This window comes from Microcebus murinus, chromosome 18, assembly GCF_040939455.1.
Source record: "Microcebus murinus isolate Inina chromosome 18, M.murinus_Inina_mat1.0, whole genome shotgun sequence".
In the NCBI taxonomy this organism is placed as follows: Eukaryota; Metazoa; Chordata; class Mammalia; order Primates; family Cheirogaleidae; genus Microcebus; species Microcebus murinus.
Window position 1 is genome coordinate 1,631,315 of NC_134121.1, and position 7,925 is coordinate 1,639,239.

The following is a 7,925-nucleotide window of genomic DNA, read 5'->3' on the forward strand; positions in this document are numbered from 1 at the left end:
AGCCTGTGGCACCCGGTATTCCCAGGCGGTCTCCCATCCAAGTACTAACCAGGCCCGACCCTGCTTAGCTTCCGAGACCAGACGAGATCGGGGGCGTTCAGGGTGGTGTGGCCCTAGACCGCGGCGGAGGGCGCCCCTGCCCCGCTCGAGAAGCCGAGCCTCTCTGGGCTTCCCCGCCGCCGCCTCCCGCCCCAGGCCCCGCGCCGGGCCGGGCCGGGCCGGTTGAGTTCGCCGGCCGGGTCCCGCTGGCTCCCAGGGACGGGGGTGATGGGCGGGGCGGGGCGGGGCGGGGCGGGGTGGGGGGCTGTCTCTCTATACACACACACACACACTCACACTCACTCACACTCACACAAGATGCGCCTCCACGGCTGGACTCGCCAAGGTGGAGCCCTCCCAGCCCCCCTCGTCTCCTCGCCCGGCCTCCTTCACCTACCCGCTGCCCACCCCCAGCGCGTCGCTGCCGCTGACTGCGCACGCGCGGGACGCTCGCCCTTTGACCCCAGCCAGGGGCCGCCCTCCCCCACAACCCCTTTCAGCTGCGCCCCCCCCTCGCCCTGTGGGTGGGCTGCCGCCTATTCCCCCGGGCCAGGGCTGGGGCACAGCCAGTGTCTGGGGCGTCTCTCTCTGGGGATGTGTCCCATGGGTGGGGTGGGGTGGCGTGGTTTGGGGGGCGCTGAAGAAATCAGTCCCCTCCATCTCCTACCTCTGGAAAACGCCCAAGCCCGTGGAGAACTGCCGGCACCGCTTCGTGGGGGCCGGGACCCTCCTCCGTGTCCTCCTGTGGCCCAGTCCAAGGGGCCTGGGCCTGGCCGGGGCTGCATTGGACCCCGACCACCCTGGCGTGTGGACTCGCTAAAAATCGGCCATTAGATATTGGATTCCAGCTTCCTGGAGGTCATTTCACTAATGAGTGCACCGGAAAGAGTTTCCTAATCCATCTGTGAGGGTGGCAACTGAAGGAGAATTTTAAAGCTGACAGAATAGGCGAGGGAAGGCATAGGAGATTTCCACACCCAGCAAGGAAGACTTTCCCGAAATGGAAGAAAGAAACGAGCAAACAGAGACACCGGTAGCCCGCCCGGAAAAGAGTCTGCCCCTGAGAGAAAGCACCCTGACCAGGTTCACCCGTGGGTGGGTGGCGAGCTAGCGGCATTCAGAAGAGCGAGGCCCGCAGTCTGTGCGGAAGACACCTGCACTCTGGTGTGTGTGGCGGCGCGATTCACAAGCAGCTCTAGATGTTAAACCAAGGAGAAGCCAGGGAGTTCCCAACGCCCCAGGTGTCCTCAGCCCACGACTGGCTGCTGTGGGAATGCGAAGCCCGGCTCCTTGTCTCAGAGCGGGGTTCCCAGGAGGATCAGGCTGAAGCTGGGACTTGGCCTCAAAGTGTCCCCTCGCATGGCCACCCCCTTCCCCTTCCTGCTCCTCTACTCCTGGTGCCCCTCCATCCAGGGGCCAGACCTTAAAGAGTCACCGCAAGAGAATCCTGGTCCCAAAGGAGCCTTCTGGGGGACCGGTGCTGAGAGAGGTTGTGGGCATGGCCCGCTGGGGCTCTGCCCGACCCAGGGCTGAGAGATGCCACCTCCCAGCTCTGGGTCCCTGCAGGAAGTGTTGGCAAGCACAGGGCCGGTCCTCCAAAGGCCCAGGTGCAGGGAGCCCAGGCCAAGCAGCCTGTGGAAGAAGCCACTTGCCGTGCCACCCCGGGAACAGGACTGCAGGCCCCGGCCCTTCCCACCTCCTCCTCCTCCTCCTCCGCCCCGCACCCCCACCCCGACATGGCACAGGGCTTAGAGACACCTCAGACTCTTGCTACCCAAAGTGCAAAGGGCATCAGTTGCTCCTCCAAACCCCCCGCCCAGCAGACCGCGTTGTCCAGCCAGCCCCCGGGCCTCCCTGGGGTGCCCAGCACAAAAGTGCAGACACCCACCGGACCCTCAGTCTCAGTTTTCGGAGGTTTTTGCCACTCTAAGGACCCGCAGGCCAGCTGGGCCTTCGGGCAGGACAGAGAGCCCCGGAATCCGACGTGGAGAGCTGCGTGTACGTCCCCATCAGGAGGCGGTCCCCACCTCCGCGGCTCTCCCCTTGCGGGGAGCGGCAGCCCAGCCGGCAGCCGCAGGGCCTCAGGGAAGACACCAGGCTGGGCCCCCGCGGCACAGCGGGGGCACGTCCCCCGCACTCACGCGACTTAGGGACGGCTGCTGGAGACTGCTGCGGCCACCCTGCTGCCGGGTTTCTGGAGGGCTTCCTGGAAGCAGCATCCACACCAAGCCCTTGGAAGGCCCAGGCGACGGAGGAGCCGGTCAGGCAGGGGCCGAGGACGGTGAGAGGCCGGGCGGGAAGGAGCGTGTCAGGCAGGGGCAGAGGACGGTGACCGGCCGGGCGGGGAGGAGCCGGTCAGGCGGGGGCCCAGGACAGTGACGGGCCTGGCCGGGGAGGAGTGCGTCAGGCAGGGGCAGAGGAGACGGGCTGGGTAAGGGTTAGGGTTACAGTTAGGGCACAATTCACAATCCCAAAGACGTGGAAGCGACCCGAGTGCCCATCCATCCAGGAGTGCATCAATAAAATGTGGCGCGTGGACACCACGGAGTGCCATTCGGCTGTGAGGAGCAGCGGTGAGAGGGCGCCTCTCGTGTTCTCCTGGCCAGAGCTGGAACCCGTTCCAGTAAGCCAAGTATCCCGAGAATGGACACACGAGCACCACGTGAGCGCGCTCACCAGCAAATTGGTACGAACGGATGGACGCCTAAGTGGACAGAGAGGAATCACCTTCATCGGGTGGGTGTCGGGCGGGTGGGGGGAGGGGAGGGGCATACACATCCATTAGGCATGGGGTGGGTGCGCACCGACTGGGGGATGGGCGCACTTGAAGCTCTGACCCGAGGGGGGAGGCTTGGAGAGGGCAAGGCACCCGACCTTAACATTGGTACCCCCACAATACGCTGGAACAACATGAGAGGTATATGAATAAGAACACAGGGGGGGCCGGGCGCGGTGGCTCACGCCTGTAATCCTAGCTCTCTGGGAGGCCGAGGCGGGCGGATTGCTCCAGGTCAGGAGTTCGAAACCAGCCTGAGCAAGAGCGAGACCCCGTCTCTACTAAAAATAGAAAGAAATTAATTGGCCAACTAATATATATAGAAAAACACAGCCGGGCGTGGTGGTGCATGCCTGTAGTCCCAACTACTCGGGAGGCTGAGGCAGCAGGATTGCTTGAGCCCGGAGATTGAGGTTGCTGTGAGCTAGGCTGACGCCATGGCACTCACTCTAGCCTGGGCAGCAAAACGAGACTCTGTCTCAAAAAAAAAAAAAAAAAGAACACAGGGGGGAGGGCGGCACGGGCAACACATGTCACCTGAATACTTGTACTCCCATCATCTGCTTGAAAAGAGAGAGAAAAGAAAATGCAATCCTAGAGGTAAGAGACACTTTTTAAAAATAATGAATCCGAAGAGAAAAGTAAAAGGAGGCCTGTGGAGCAGGTCTGGGTGTGACTCCGGATCCCCCAACATCAGGTGCCACCACCAAAGATTCCTGCGTGTAGCCCATAGAACCCCAAAAGCAACGGGACGAGTTCTGGTCACATACTCCCTCAAAATGACATCCTGGCCTTCTTCTGGAACTCCCTCCCCTCTCAGACTCTCAAGGTTTCCTCCAGCGTGTCGGTTCCCACAGAGCAGACCTTTGGTCTGAGACCTGACAGTCCAGATGCCACGCATGCTGCCGCGTGGCGGCGGTGTCGCGGCTTGGGACAAGAGGAGGCCCCACGGTGCGGGCTGGGGCGCCAGGCACCGCGCGGGCGCTGAGGGTGGGGGTGACCCCCACCCCGGGCCGCCGCCTCGCTCCCAGAAAGGGGACAGAACAAGAGGCAAGAAAAAAAAAAAAAAAGCAGCAGCCTGTGGCACCCGGTATTCCCAGGCGGTCTCCCATCCAAGTACTAACCAGGCCCGACCCTGCTTAGCTTCCGAGACCAGACGAGATCGGGGGCGTTCAGGGTGGTGTGGCCCTAGACCGCGGCGGAGGGCGCCCCTGCCCCGCTCGAGAAGCCGAGCCTCTCTGGGCTTCCCCGCCGCCGCCTCCCGCCCCAGGCCCCGCGCCGGGCCGGGCCGGGCCGGTTGAGTTCGCCGGCCGGGTCCCGCTGGCTCCCAGGGACGGGGGTGATGGGCGGGGCGGGGCGGGGCGGGGCGGGGTGGGGGGCTGTCTCTCTATACACACACACACACACTCACACTCACTCACACTCACACAAGATGCGCCTCCACGGCTGGACTCGCCAAGGTGGAGCCCTCCCAGCCCCCCTCGTCTCCTCGCCCGGCCTCCTTCACCTACCCGCTGCCCACCCCCAGCGCGTCGCTGCCGCTGACTGCGCACGCGCGGGACGCTCGCCCTTTGACCCCAGCCAGGGGCCGCCCTCCCCCACAACCCCTTTCAGCTGCGCCCCCCCCTCGCCCTGTGGGTGGGCTGCCGCCTATTCCCCCGGGCCAGGGCTGGGGCACAGCCAGTGTATGGGGCGTCTCTCTCTGGGGATGTGTCCCATGGGTGGGGTGGGGTGGCGTGGTTTGGGGGGCGCTGAAGAAATCAGTCCCCTCCATCTCCTACCTCTGGAAAACGCCCAAGCCCGTGGAGAACTGCCGGCACCGCTTCGTGGGGGCCGGGACCCTCCTCCGTGTCCTCCTGTGGCCCAGTCCAAGGGGCCTGGGCCTGGCCGGGGCTGCATTGGACCCCGACCACCCTGGCGTGTGGACTCGCTAAAAATCGGCCATTAGATATTGGATTCCAGCTTCCTGGAGGTCATTTCACTAATGAGTGCACCGGAAAGAGTTTCCTAATCCATCTGTGAGGGTGGCAACTGAAAGAGAATTTTAAAGCTGACAGAATAGGCGAGGGAAGGCATAGGAGATTTCCACACCCAGCAAGGAAGACTTTCCCGAAATGGAAGAAAGAAACGAGCAAACAGAGACACCGGTAGCCCGCCCGGAAAAGAGTCTGCCCCTGAGAGAAAGCACCCTGACCAGGTTCACCCGTGGGTGGGTGGCGAGCCAGCGGCATTCAGAAGAGCGAGGCCCGCAGTCTGTGCGGAAGACACCTGCGCTCGGGTGTGTGTGACGGCGGTGTGTGTGGCGGCGCGATTCACAAGCAGCTCTAGATGTTAAACCAAGGAGAAGCCAGGGAGTTCCCAACGCCCCAGGTGTCCTCAGCCCACGACTGGCTGCTGTGGGAATGCGAAGCCCGGCTCCTTGTCTCAGAGCGGGGTTCCCAGGAGGATCAGGCTGAAGCTGGGACTTGGCCTCAAAGTGTCCCCTCGCATGGCCACCCCCTTCCCCTTCCTGCTCCTCTACTCCTGGTGCCCCTCCATCCAGGGGCCAGACCTTAAAGAGTCACCGCAAGAGAATCCTGGTCCCAAAGGAGCATTCTGGGGGACCGGTGCTGAGAGAGGTTGTGGGCATGGCCCGCTGGGGCTCTGCCCGACCCAGGGCTGAGAGATGCCACCTCCCAGCTCTGGGTCCCTGCAGGAAGTGTTGGCAAGCACAGGGCCGGTCCTCCAAAGGCCCAGGTGCAGGGAGCCAAGGCCAAGCAGCCTGTGGAAGAAGCCACTTGCCGTGCCACCCCGGGAACAGGACTGCAGGCCCCGGCCCTTCCCACCTCCTCCTCCTCCTCCTCCTCCAACTCCCCCCCGCCCCACCCCCACAGGGCACAGGGCTCAGAGACACCTCAGACTCTTGCTACCCAAAGTGCAAAGGGCATCAGTTGCTCCTCCAACCCCCCCCCCCCGCCCAGCAGACCACGTTGTCCAGCCAGCCCCCGGGCCTCCCTGGGGTGCCCAGCACAAAAGTGCAGACACCCACCGGACCCTCAGTCTCAGTTTTCGGAGGTTTTTGCCACTCTAAGGACCCGCAGGCCAGCTGGGCCTTCGGGCAGTACAGAGAGCCCCGGAATCCGACGTGGAGAGCTGCGTGTACGTCCCCATCATGATGCGGTCCCCACCTCCGCGGCTCTCCCCTTGCGGGGAGCGGCAGCCCAGCCGGCAGCCGCAGGGCCTCAGGGAAGACACCAGGCTGGGCCCCCGCGGCACAGCGGGGGCACGTCCCCCGCACTCACGCGACTTAGGGACGGCTGCTGGAGACTGCTGCGGCCACCCTGCTGCCGGGTTTCTGGAGGGCTTCCTGGAAGCAGCATCCACACCAAGCCCTTGGAAGGCCCAGGCGACGGAGGAGCCGGTCAGGCAGGGGCCGAGGACGGTGAGAGGCCGGGCGGGAAGGAGCGTGTCAGGCAGGGGCAGAGGACGGTGACCGGCCGGGCGGGGAGGAGCCGGTCAGGCGGGGGCCCAGGACAGTGACGGGCCTGGCCGGGGAGGAGTGCGTCAGGCAGGGGCAGAGGAGACGGGCTGGGTAAGGGTTAGGGTTACAGTTAGGGCACAATTCACAATCCCAAAGACGTGGAAGCGACCCGAGTGCCCATCCATCCAGGAGTGCATCAATAAAATGTGGCGCGTGGACACCACGGAGTGCCATTCGGCTGTGAGGAGCAGCGGTGAGAGGGCGCCTCTCGTGTTCTCCTGGCCAGAGCTGGAACCCGTTCCAGTAAGCCAAGTATCCCGAGAATGGACACACGAGCACCACGTGAGCGCGCTCACCAGCAAATTGGTACGAACGGATGGACGCCTAAGTGGACAGAGAGGAATCACCTTCATCGGGTGGGTGTCGGGCGGGTGGGGGGAGGGGAGGGGCATACACATCCATTAGGCATGGGGTGGGTGCGCACCGACTGGGGGATGGGCGCACTTGAAGCTCTGACCCGAGGGGGGAGGCTTGGAGAGGGCAAGGCACCCGACCTTAACATTGGTACCCCCACAATACGCTGGAACAACATGAGAGGTATATGAATAAGAACACAGGGGGGGCCGGGCGCGGTGGCTCACGCCTGTAATCCTAGCTCTCTGGGAGGCCGAGGCGGGCGGATTGCTCCAGGTCAGGAGTTCGAAACCAGCCTGAGCAAGAGCGAGACCCCGTCTCTACTAAAAATAGAAAGAAATTAATTGGCCAACTAATATATATAGAAAAACACAGCCGGGCGTGGTGGTGCATGCCTGTAGTCCCAACTACTCGGGAGGCTGAGGCAGCAGGATTGCTTGAGCCCGGAGATTGAGGTTGCTGTGAGCTAGGCTGACGCCATGGCACTCACTCTAGCCTGGGCAGCAAAACGAGACTCTGTCTCAAAAAAAAAAAAAAAAAGAACACAGGGGGGAGGGCGGCACGGGCAACACATGTCACCTGAATACTTGTACTCCCATCATCTGCTTGAAAAGAGAGAGAAAAGAAAATGCAATCCTAGAGGTAAGAGACACTTTTTAAAAATAATGAATCCGAAGAGAAAAGTAAAAGGAGGCCTGTGGAGCAGGTCTGGGTGTGACTCCGGATCCCCCAACATCAGGTGCCACCACCAAAGATTCCTGCGTGTAGCCCATAGAACCCCAAAAGCAACGGGACGAGTTCTGGTCACATACTCCCTCAAAATGACATCCTGGCCTTCTTCTGGAACTCCCTCCCCTCTCAGACTCTCAAGGTTTCCTCCAGCGTGTCGGTTCCCACAGAGCAGACCTTTGGTCTGAGACCTGACAGTCCAGATGCCACGCATGCTGCCGCGTGGCGGCGGTGTCGCGGCTTGGGACAAGAGGAGGCCCCACGGTGCGGGCTGGGGCGCCAGGCACCGCGCGGGCGCTGAGGGTGGGGGTGACCCCCACCCCGGGCCGCCGCCTCGCTCCCAGAAAGGGGACAGAACAAGAGGCAAGAAAAAAAAAAAAAAAGCAGCAGCCTGTGGCACCCGGTATTCCCAGGCGGTCTCCCATCCAAGTACTAACCAGGCCCGACCCTGCTTAGCTTCCGAGACCAGACGAGATCGGGGGCGTTCAGGGTGGTGTGGCCCTAGAC

General features: G+C 63.0%; 3 non-coding genes across 3 annotated transcripts; all 3 read right to left on the bottom strand.

Annotated features, from left to right (window-relative positions):
* Positions 1-119, bottom strand: LOC142862069 (5S ribosomal RNA). The gene has a single exon (XR_012913215.1). It is a non-coding gene; the product is annotated as a 5S ribosomal RNA (ribosomal RNA).
* Positions 120-3,890: 3,771 nt separating this feature from the next.
* Positions 3,891-4,009, bottom strand: LOC142862070 (5S ribosomal RNA). Its single transcript, XR_012913216.1, has one exon. It is a non-coding gene; the product is annotated as a 5S ribosomal RNA (ribosomal RNA).
* Positions 4,010-7,806: 3,797 nt separating this feature from the next.
* Positions 7,807-7,925, bottom strand: LOC142862071 (5S ribosomal RNA). Its single transcript, XR_012913217.1, has one exon. It is a non-coding gene; the product is annotated as a 5S ribosomal RNA (ribosomal RNA).